This window comes from Limulus polyphemus, unplaced genomic scaffold (assembly GCF_000517525.1).
Source record: "Limulus polyphemus unplaced genomic scaffold, Limulus_polyphemus-2.1.2 Scaffold197, whole genome shotgun sequence".
Classification (NCBI taxonomy): Eukaryota; Metazoa; Arthropoda; class Merostomata; order Xiphosura; family Limulidae; genus Limulus; species Limulus polyphemus.
This window is the reverse complement of record NW_013665807.1, coordinates 675,077-685,440: the sequence shown is the minus strand read 5'-3', so window position 1 is coordinate 685,440 and position 10,364 is coordinate 675,077. Positions and strand designations below refer to the sequence as shown.

General features: G+C 31.9%; 1 long non-coding RNA gene across 1 annotated transcript in view; it reads left to right on the top strand.

The window, feature by feature from the left end:
* The window catches only part of LOC111085000, a 25,963-nt gene extending 15,845 nt beyond the window's left edge, over positions 1-10,118 (top strand). The window contains exon 3 of the long non-coding RNA XR_002609868.1: positions 10,107-10,118. This is a non-coding gene — a long non-coding RNA (uncharacterized LOC111085000). The remainder of the gene's footprint in view (positions 1-10,106) is intronic.
* Positions 10,119-10,364: the final 246 nt, after the last annotated feature.

Below are 10,364 nucleotides of genomic sequence, written 5' to 3'. Positions count from 1 at the left end.
GTCAATCCAATGATAATTTAACAGGAGGATATCTCGGAATCAAGAAGACATTGAGTCACCTACGACAAAGATTTTATTGGATAGGTATGTGCAGGACATGCAGTACATGTAGTGTTAAAAGGGGACCCAAGCATAAGGGATGCCCACCTTATGAAGAGTTGCCTGAGAATGTGTCAGAGTTTGTGAAAGTGTTATCGGAAAGGATGGATGATATTCACCATCAAGTACGTTCAAACTTGAAAACGTCTGCTGATTCGATGAAGTTAACTTATGATAAGAGATCTACTGATGTCAGCTTTGAACCAGGAGACAAGGTGTGGTTGTATAATCCCAGGAAGACCAAAGGGAAGTGTCCTAAGTTGTCTTCTGCATGGGAAGGCCCATATGACATAGTGGATCGTCTCTCAGACGTGACTTTCCCGGATAAAATGTAGTCGGCGAGGTAAACCAAAAGTGGTGCATGCCAACAGGCTTTGGTGTTATACGGTCCAGGACATTTCAGTTGGGACGAAGTGGACAACAGAACAAAAAATGCTGCTGAAGACGTGCCACCTGAAGAAGCCACCGTCGAAGAAGAAACTCTACTCAGTTTTGAGAAAGGAAACGGTGAAGCTTTTGATGAAGTTACTACCACTGGTGTGACTGTTATCGACGATAGGACTTTTCCTGATGAAGCAGAGGCCAACGAGACGGAGACCAGTATGGAACAAGATACGTCCCGTAAAATTAAGAGACTTTGTTGAATTGTAATTTTGTGTTTGTAATTCTTTAAATTTAATTAAGTTATTGTTAATTGTTATTGGTTTATTGTAAGTGGCTATTGTTCGGGAAGAACAATACTAAGGAGGGGCAGTGTTGAAGTTAACGTTCGTTGTTATAGCGTTTGTTATAGCGCGACTGTTGAAAATAAGTGTATCGTAAAAGTTGTATTCGGAAAGAATAAACCAGTTTTATTAAGTAAGGACTTGTGTCGCTAAAGTTTCGTCGGAATGAAGTTACGGAAAATCAACTAACGACTGGAGGCGTAACAATATGATATACGTTTTTTGTTTTTAAGTTTTGTTAAGCCATTCAGTATTCTTGTTCATTTTTCTTACGTAAAGGCTTAGAACAACAGATCATCACTTGATATAAGATCGTTCGTCAAACAGTTGCATGTAATTAGTACATGTACGTCACTTGGCTTGTAATGTAATGTTGTATTTCTAGGTCACTTAGCGTCAAATTAGTACACCCAAGCCACTTGCTGCGCAATGGAACGTTGTATTTCTAGTTTAGTGTAAACATTTTGTAGAATTGCCTCTTTCAAAACATTCCTAAAATTTTCTTGTGATAAGATTTTCAACTTATCTTAATGAATTGACTTAATTTTAGCTTGTATTTTTGTTTATTGTTTCGTATATTTTGTATTCATGTCACTAAAAAGCGTATTCCAATTCTTCAGCAAGATGATTGTGTAAAGACAACTATTTAACCCTTACAAGCAAGTTGAGTGTGTAAAGACAAACTATTTAACCTCTACAAGCAAATTGACTGTCTAAAGACAAACTATTTAACCTTTACAAGCAAGTTAATTGTGTAAAGACAAACTATTCAACTTTTACAAGCAAGTTGAGTGTGTAAAGACAAACTATTTAACTTTTACAAGCAAGTTGAGTGTGTAAAGACAAACTATTTAACCTTTACAAGCAAATTGACTGTCAATAGACAGACTATTTAACCCTTACAAGCAAGTTGAGTGTCCAAAGACAAACTATTTAACCTTTACAAGCAAGTTGAGTGTCTAAAATAAACTATTTAACCTTTACAAGCAAGTTGAGTGTCTAAAGACAAACTATTTAACCCTTACAGCAAGTCGTTGGAAAAAACAAGTTAATATAATCGATATGGTGAAAAATAAGTCTTAGACATATCATTTTACTTGTAGGAACAGAAAACGCTATGCCCAATATCTTTAATGATGTCAGTGGAACATATGTTCTACTCATCCAGGTTACCACTTGTATACTTTACAAACTATAAGCAGGTCCATGTGGTATAATAAGGTAGAAAGTAGTCTACAAATATTTTATATTATCTAATTCACCATTTAATAAAATTAGATAAAAAAGCAGCTAAAGGTTATCCTAGAGGGTAACAGAAATCGTGATTCCATTTACCACCCATGTGTTACAGGTCTACCATAACCAGTTCCAATTAATTCTTAGCAATTATATCAGAACGGTAAAGGTCAGTCTTTCTCAAGTGTTCAATTTGATGTTTTCAGTGTTCTGGAATAAATTTACCTTACACAAACATAAGATAATTTTTAAATGATAGACGATGGACAGAGCTTTCAAAACATATATAATATGTTGAGTTTGTATTACGTTTTTCCATCAAACGAAGGAAATAAACAATGGTGGCGGTATTAAAAGTAGGATGTCGATAGCAGAACAAATTTAACTTCAAAGCAATAATACAAACACAAAAATTGTAAGTATGACACAAGCTTTTATTGTGATTAATTAGTAAACATTTTTGTTTTGAAAATTTGTTATTAGCTGATTGTTCCATTACTTTTTCACACATAAAAATTGTTCCATTACTTTTTCACACATAAAAATTGTTCCATTACTTTTTCACACATAAAAATATCCAAAATAACATGTCGTCGTATCGTGTGTTCTTCCTTACGGTTGTATATTTTCAATACAATAATTAAACTTTTTTGAGTACATAAAGAGGTTAGAGTCTAAAATCAATCCAGGAAGTATATACTTTGATTTGATCATACCCCAAACACAGGGTATAAAGATATATTTTGGTTATGTCCATTTGTAGTTTGTCATAAAATTAAATTTTTAAGCACGTCATATTTAGTTTCCACCATATGCAGATGAATAGGGTAGGGTGGATTTGAAATGTATTAGTCACAAATCAGCTCATTTTTCTGCAAGAAAAGTCCTTGAAAGTGGGATTACATAACAGGTGTGTTTCGCTTTAACTATATAACTAACATTCAAATAGTGTGAGCGGTGGTAATTTTAGGTTTAAATGACTGATAAATTACAAAGTTAAATCTGTGAGCGATAATTAGGGGTCTATTTATAAACACAGATAATAGGGAAAATGGTAAGATGCGTGTAAAGGAGTTCACAGAATGGGTAAAGGAGATCATCATTTATATTCAACTCATTATATATGCTTTGCAATTCTTAGTATAATGCTGCATTATAATAAAAGCTTATGTTTATGATCTGTGGAAGTAACCTAATACAAAATAACTATTGTTATTAACCTTCTATAGCTGGATTTACTGTAGAAATGTAAAGGAGATCACAATAATCTCGACACCTGTCTTTGCTATTATACAGAGGTGGTATACGTTTCGGTGATGGGTTTCATATAGTATTTTAAGAATGGATGGTACACAAAGTCGGCAGTTGAAATATTATCACAGAAAAAAAAGCAACAGAAGGAAAAACCTCCTTACAATCTGTTTGATTTTTGCCTTTTTATTCTAGGTACAATATAATCTGGTAAAGGAGAACACACGTGAAAAGCAGTAATTATCTTCATCAAGGTGAAAAAATATGACATAATGTAGCAGCAGTGCTGGGTTTTGGCACAAGGTTTTTCAGTAGTTATATTTTAAAGAAACTGTATAAATCATACTTATAGGTGAAGATTTTTTTCAACATTTTCCAGTTGATAAATGGACAGGTTTTCGGAAGATCAATTGTGCTACTTTAATTTATTTCTCCAAATAACTTTTATTTTTTAAGAGGCAGTAGAAAAGGCACACATTTATATTAATTTTTAAACAGCTGATTTGGGCACATGATCTTGTTTGAATCGTCAAATGAATAGGCTAACAGTTGCGTAGATAGGTCTATATTAGTAACTTTCGACAGAAAATTTTGCTTTCCCAAGTCTCTATACCTGTTTATAGCTTATACATAATTATATATATAATTATTTCACACTTAACTTCATTTCTAATTATGACAGGTGTACAATATTTCACAACAGTTGCATTATGATAATTGAATATTAAATGTTGTTCTCTAGTAAAACTTATTGATTTTGTTGCCTGAAGAATTGTTAATACTAAGCATTTGATTTTTGCAAACATGACTATAAATTGTACCAAATATGCACTTTTAAAATATATGTAAGGGTTATAAAATGCTTCCCGGACTTTTCTTTAGGCAAAAGACAAATGATTCATTAAGTAGCTTACATTCGTTTGGGGTAATGTAAATATTGTCCTCACTAATATTGATATTTCAAAATGTCCAATAATTTCTATGAATTTAGGTTATATGAAAATAACTAGCCGTGATCCGCAAAAAATTTGTAGTACTTTTCATGCCCTTCGCTTCAGTTTTCCTTATTCTATCATTTTCAAGCACGGCATTTAAGTCACGCTTCCTTGCAGACATTATGTTCGATCGATAAATCCTGATCTATTTAAAAAAGATGTTACGCGGTGAGACAAACACGTAAAGGTAACTTTATGCAATAAAACTATAAAGCTACAGTGTAGTAATGGTATTTATGATAGTGTACAAAATATGAAACAGTTATGAACGTTCAACATATAAAACGGCTTTACAAGTTGAAACAAAGAAACTCACAGAAACGAGGAATAAAACCTGTACTAAAAAAAGTAACTAAAAGTTGTTTATAACAGTCTATAAAAAGAACCGAACTCCAATGTATAGTTAATGTAAAGTTGTAATGAAGGCAAACTTACTGAATATGTTGAAACGTCTGAATACCTGTTCATAAAGTGATAATCATATGGTTTTGAACAAACTGCACATGCATATTTTAGACCTAAAGAGGTCGAAAAAGCCCAAGACAATTGTAATTAGTTTAACATATATTTAATTTACACGCGGTTTAAGTGTTATTTATATGAAATACTATGCGAATATAAAAACTAAAGTTGAAATCGAATCCAGTCTAAGCCAGTCGTCACGTGATGACAACGACCTTGTGCCATCATGCAGCATACTCATTGCATTAAAAAAATTGACGAAGCAAAAACAGGTAAAGTGATTCTGAATGGAAAAGTCAATATGCAATCCGGAGTCCTTTCTAACGATACGAGATTTGTAGCGTTTGATCGAGAAATGTGCAAGAAGAGTTCCAGAGAGACACACGCAAGCATATTATTTACAATAGATATATATATATATACGAGTCTACGTAAACTTATAATGAAGATTCATACTCATAGTTAAAAGGTGTCTTATGAGTGAAGGAGGATAGATTGAAATGTTGGATAACTCAGTTCGATAGAGCATTGTCTCTGTTAGACAAAGGTACAGTGTTTAAGCCCTAATGCGGGAAGTTCTTTTCACTTACAAAATTGTTTGTTGGAATATTTATAGAACTTTGTATTTCCAAATAAGTTATGATGTAATGTTTACAACTCACAGCTTATTTGATACATCCTTACACGATAGAGCTTATAAGCTTACGTTAATTTTTCAAAAATGAGTATTTTCCTAAGGCATTTGAACATCTTATTTATTAAATTTTCCAAAAAAAATTTAATAATCTTCTTGTTTTCAATATTAACGAAAATATTTAAAAAATGATTAGAAAGAAAAACAAATTTGAAATTTCAGGCATTTTAATTGAAATATAAAACGAGGTGTTTAAAATATCAATCTTGGCATTATGGGGAGAAGTACAAGAATAAAATAAACAAATAGAATATTGATAAGAGGGGGTTCTAAGAATCATGTAATAATGTGAAAAATAAAACACAAAACATTAGAAATTTAAATTTAAAATACGAAGCATTATTCTTCATTAAAATCCTTAGAACTGATGGTGCTGAAATATGTTTATCTCTGTATCATTATGTTTGTATTACTAGGACTAACTCAAAAACTGATTTATAAGAGGAGAAGTAATGGAAGAAGTGAATGAAAAGGTTTAAGTAAGTAAATAATATAGAGGATATTCAATGTTTATAAGAATGGTGTTCCAGTCTTGGATCTACTTCCTCTATCATCAATCGCAGTCTGATGGACATTACTAAGCAAAATTACTAACACCACACTTTTCATTGTAAAAAAAAAAAAATCTGTAGAAGGTGTCGAGGTTAATTTTAAACCATACATCTTGACAATCATACAATAAAATTGCAATTGTATATGGACAATGGCTTCTAAAATCACATTTAACGACACCTTAAACCAAAAAGTCCATTGCAGCTACATGGTAGAACGATCTTGAAGGTTGTGACCAAATAGATTTTATGGATTTTCACTCCCAAGTCCTTCGGCCATATTTCTCAGGAAAATAGTCATTAGTTTTGGAATGTGCTAGAAACTTGCGAAATTCTGGATAGTGAGCCTTCATGAACTTTAAATCCCTATTTAATACATTTTTAATTACACCACGAGCCAAATACAGCATTAACTTAAAGCTTTATATTTGGGGTCAGATGATTATCATTTTACGTTTACGTTTCCAAAAAGAAAAGTCGTTGATTCGAATTAACACTCAATTGCTATTCTCAATTCATAGCTCTGCTAGCTTTTCTATTTTCTTGGAGAGTATCGAAGGTTTCTTTTTTAAAATGTTGTGTCATTTAGCTTTAGATCGTTTTGTAGCCTCTTTGTGCGAATTCCTTCCTCGAAAACGCTAACATAATCCTATAGCTATAAACGTATCTAAGAAACTGTCGTCGAGTGGTCGAAAATTTACCATGAACCACGACTCGTAATATATGGTTACACGGCTATGTAATGGAAGTTAAAAAAAAATCAATCAGATAAAGGAACAATCGAAAGAAACGTAGAGATAAAAATAGCATTAATGTGTTGTGTGAAAAAATAGATAAGACGAAAGAAACAAAGTAAAACCTAACAAACTGAAGATTAATATCATAAATTTTAACAGGAAAACGAATAAAAGTGACAAAAGAAGTGAAAGAGATAAAATGGGAGAAATGAGACCACCCATTTCTTCCAAACATACAAAACTGGATAGCGAGTGAATAAGATGTAAAAGCGTTCACCCACCAATAATGTAAGAGATAACTTCACATAAATAACATAATGGAAATCACTGGCCGAACAGTTTGAAATTTCTTCGATATATTTAATAAGAGTTAAATATTTAGATGTAAAATTTGTTTGTTTAAACAAAATATACTTAAATGTAACTAGATGAGAACAAATAATTAATAGTGATTTCTTCTAAAATTTGCGTCTTGAAAAAAGTTAATAAATTATTTGAAATGTCAGTAAAACTATATACTTAGAAATAACACATTTCACAATTATATTCATTTGTAAACATAAATCACAAATAACTCATTTTGATTTCTAGATTTAAATATTTGAGATAAGACTTAACCATGTGTGTGTATGTGGCCCCACAGTTAACGTCCCAGACTGTCCGCATGATCGGAATTTGTTCGCTACTAGTGGCGATCGGTAGGATCAGGTTTATTAAAATCATCTTCCTCCCTCCTTGGCTGTTTAGGGTGAAAAACGGCAAATGTTATAATATATTATAAGGAAATTGTTCTACTAATTGTACAACAATTCTTTCTTCCCTTGTCAGGGCCATGTGTCTCAGACTGTTAATCTGAGAACTAATGGTTCGTACTTTCGCGAAATCGCGTTTAAAACTTTGTAGCTGTGAATGTATTATAACGGTTAGCGATGAGTATTATTGACTAGGTGCCTTCTCTCTAGTCTTTAGTTAAAAATTATTTACAAGTGCAGACAACCATTGTTTAGCTTCGTGGCTCCATCTATTGGCGAAGCTATAATTTTGAAATGCGAAACTTCATATTTTATTTCGTCATTTTTTTTTTTTTCAAATTTCAAAGTCATCTGGTAGGTCAGCATTAAAATTACGGAGTCACAGTACTAAAATCCAGCGTTTGATTCCCCGCGCAGACAGAGTTTAACTTTGCGGTAAAATAAAAAGACCAACAACTAATTTTGAAACTTAGACACTATATTTACTCAAACAATATATAAAAGCATATTAATATAATACAATATTTAAAATTGATATATGAAATACTAAACGATCAAAGTTGTATAATGCACAATTATAATTTGACTTAAAAACCGATCAACGGTCGTCAAAAAGGTACAGCGGTATGTCTGCGGATTTACAACGCTAGAATTGGGGTTTCGATACTCGTGGTGGGCAGAGTACAGACAGCCCATTGTGTAGCTTTGTGCTTAACTACAAACAAACAAACCTCAGAAGTGTGATAAATACTGTGCAATATATAAATACATGGCGATGTGACTATAACTTTACATTTTAAAAACGATCAGGCTATCTGCTTATTTTCTGATTTTCTAACCCTCCATCCTTATTTAAGGATAAATTATTTTTACTGTGCTTCAAATTTTAATTGTATATTATACAACGTTGATCGTTGAGTATTTTAATATATTTTTAATATTTATAAAGGTTTTAACCATTTCAAAAATGATGCTTAATAATATAGAAAGTAATTATTTGTGTGTACTTAAAAACTTAGACAGGATATGTTTGAATTAGTAAAAAGTTCCTAATACGTTATTCAAGCTATCATTAAGTATATTTTTTCATATTACTATCAATCACTAGTAATTCTGCTGAGACTTTAATTTTGGTTAATTGATAATATTTTAAGTTACTAAAACCAGTATATGTAATTATTCTTAATGTATTTATATAATTTTAGTGAAACTGCACGAGAAATGTATAATTGAAACAAAACAGGACAGGCTCCACATTCTCTACCCTGGGGTGGAGCTTTTGTTGACTTTTCTTAGCGATTAAAGAAATCACACATTAAAGAAATTTATTTCTATTTTGTATGATTACTTTGGATGTCTCATTCTAACTTACATGTGGAAGTATATTTCTAAAACATAATGAATTAGTAGTACTCTCATAAAGACTAATTGACGGTTTTAAGCATTTTTCAATATCTTTAATGTTACAGTCGTGCTATGCTCACACTTCTCTATCACTCCTTATTTACATCAATTTTATTTTAGGATGTATTTATTTCTATCAGAAATTGAGTCATACCGTTGTTAAACATAGGAAATTTCTGTTTATTACTCGTAATGAATAACACATAGATTTAGAAATAAGGTTTTGTTTCTTATTAGCAGCATATTATTTTCTTCCTCCGCCTCTCTCTCGGTTTATTCGTTCTCTCTGGCAGTCTCTCCTTTCATTCTTTCATCTTCTCTTCTCCGCCTATGCTCTTCTCTCGCTAGATCTTCTTTTTGTTTAACAAACTCTTGTAGATTGGTATATTTTAGCCCAAGTTGCTCACCTCTCTCTATGCATTTATCAAAATCAGCTGACATGATTATATAGTGCGATTGTAATATCTACACTATCTTCGCCACCACTACAGTTGTGCATATGTGTAGACTTACTTTCACAGTCGTTCACGTCTTTTTTTCACTGCCGTTTACCAATGTATCATCCTGGCTTGTTCGCTTATATTTGGTTTTATGTGGGCTACGATTCTTTACAATAGGTGTCTGTGATTTGTTGGCGATAAATGTCGACAATAAACGGACAGCACACAATTCACTTGTTTTAAAATGATATATATTCAAAACAAGTCAAATGTGAAAAAAAAATAATTTCTTGCACCATTGGTTACCACAGATGAAATTAGAGCTTTAAATAATTCTCTTTTTTTTTGTCAAAGTCCACACAGGCTGGTTCAATTACTTTAGAACTCAAATGACAAGGCGAATTATTTCTTCTCTGCTTTGTTATCACAATCCAATAAGTGATAAAATCACTCGCGTTACCCCCTGGGTTACTACGGTTGTATTCAGAGCTCTAAATAATTCTATTTTACGTCAAAAGTCCAAACAGACTGGTTCAATTACTTTAGAACCCAGTTGACAAGATGAATTATTCGTCTCAACCACTGTTGCTACAATATAAATTATGAAACTTTCATTTTAGAAATCGCCCTTACATCTAGAGTGACAACTTCTCTATCTGGAAGTATTTATAACACGCGACAGAAAAGACTAGAAATATCTAGCCCTCTATTAACAATAATATTAAGCATAACGTGAAAAAAATTAGAAGCTTCGAGTAAGATGATGTCAACAATATTACAAAATGCTCGTACAACAATTAAACTACATACACAACTACGACTCATACAGAGTTACATAATGAAACTTGTCGTAACTATTGCTTTTAAAATAATTACTTTTTAACACTCTTGTTATGAAAACTAAATAATCAATAAATACTAAAACGCTAAATAAACAAAATAATAACTATTAAACTGGCTGGTCTTGTATATCCAACACTATGTCTTAACCATATTACTAAATGCTTTCGTAATTTTG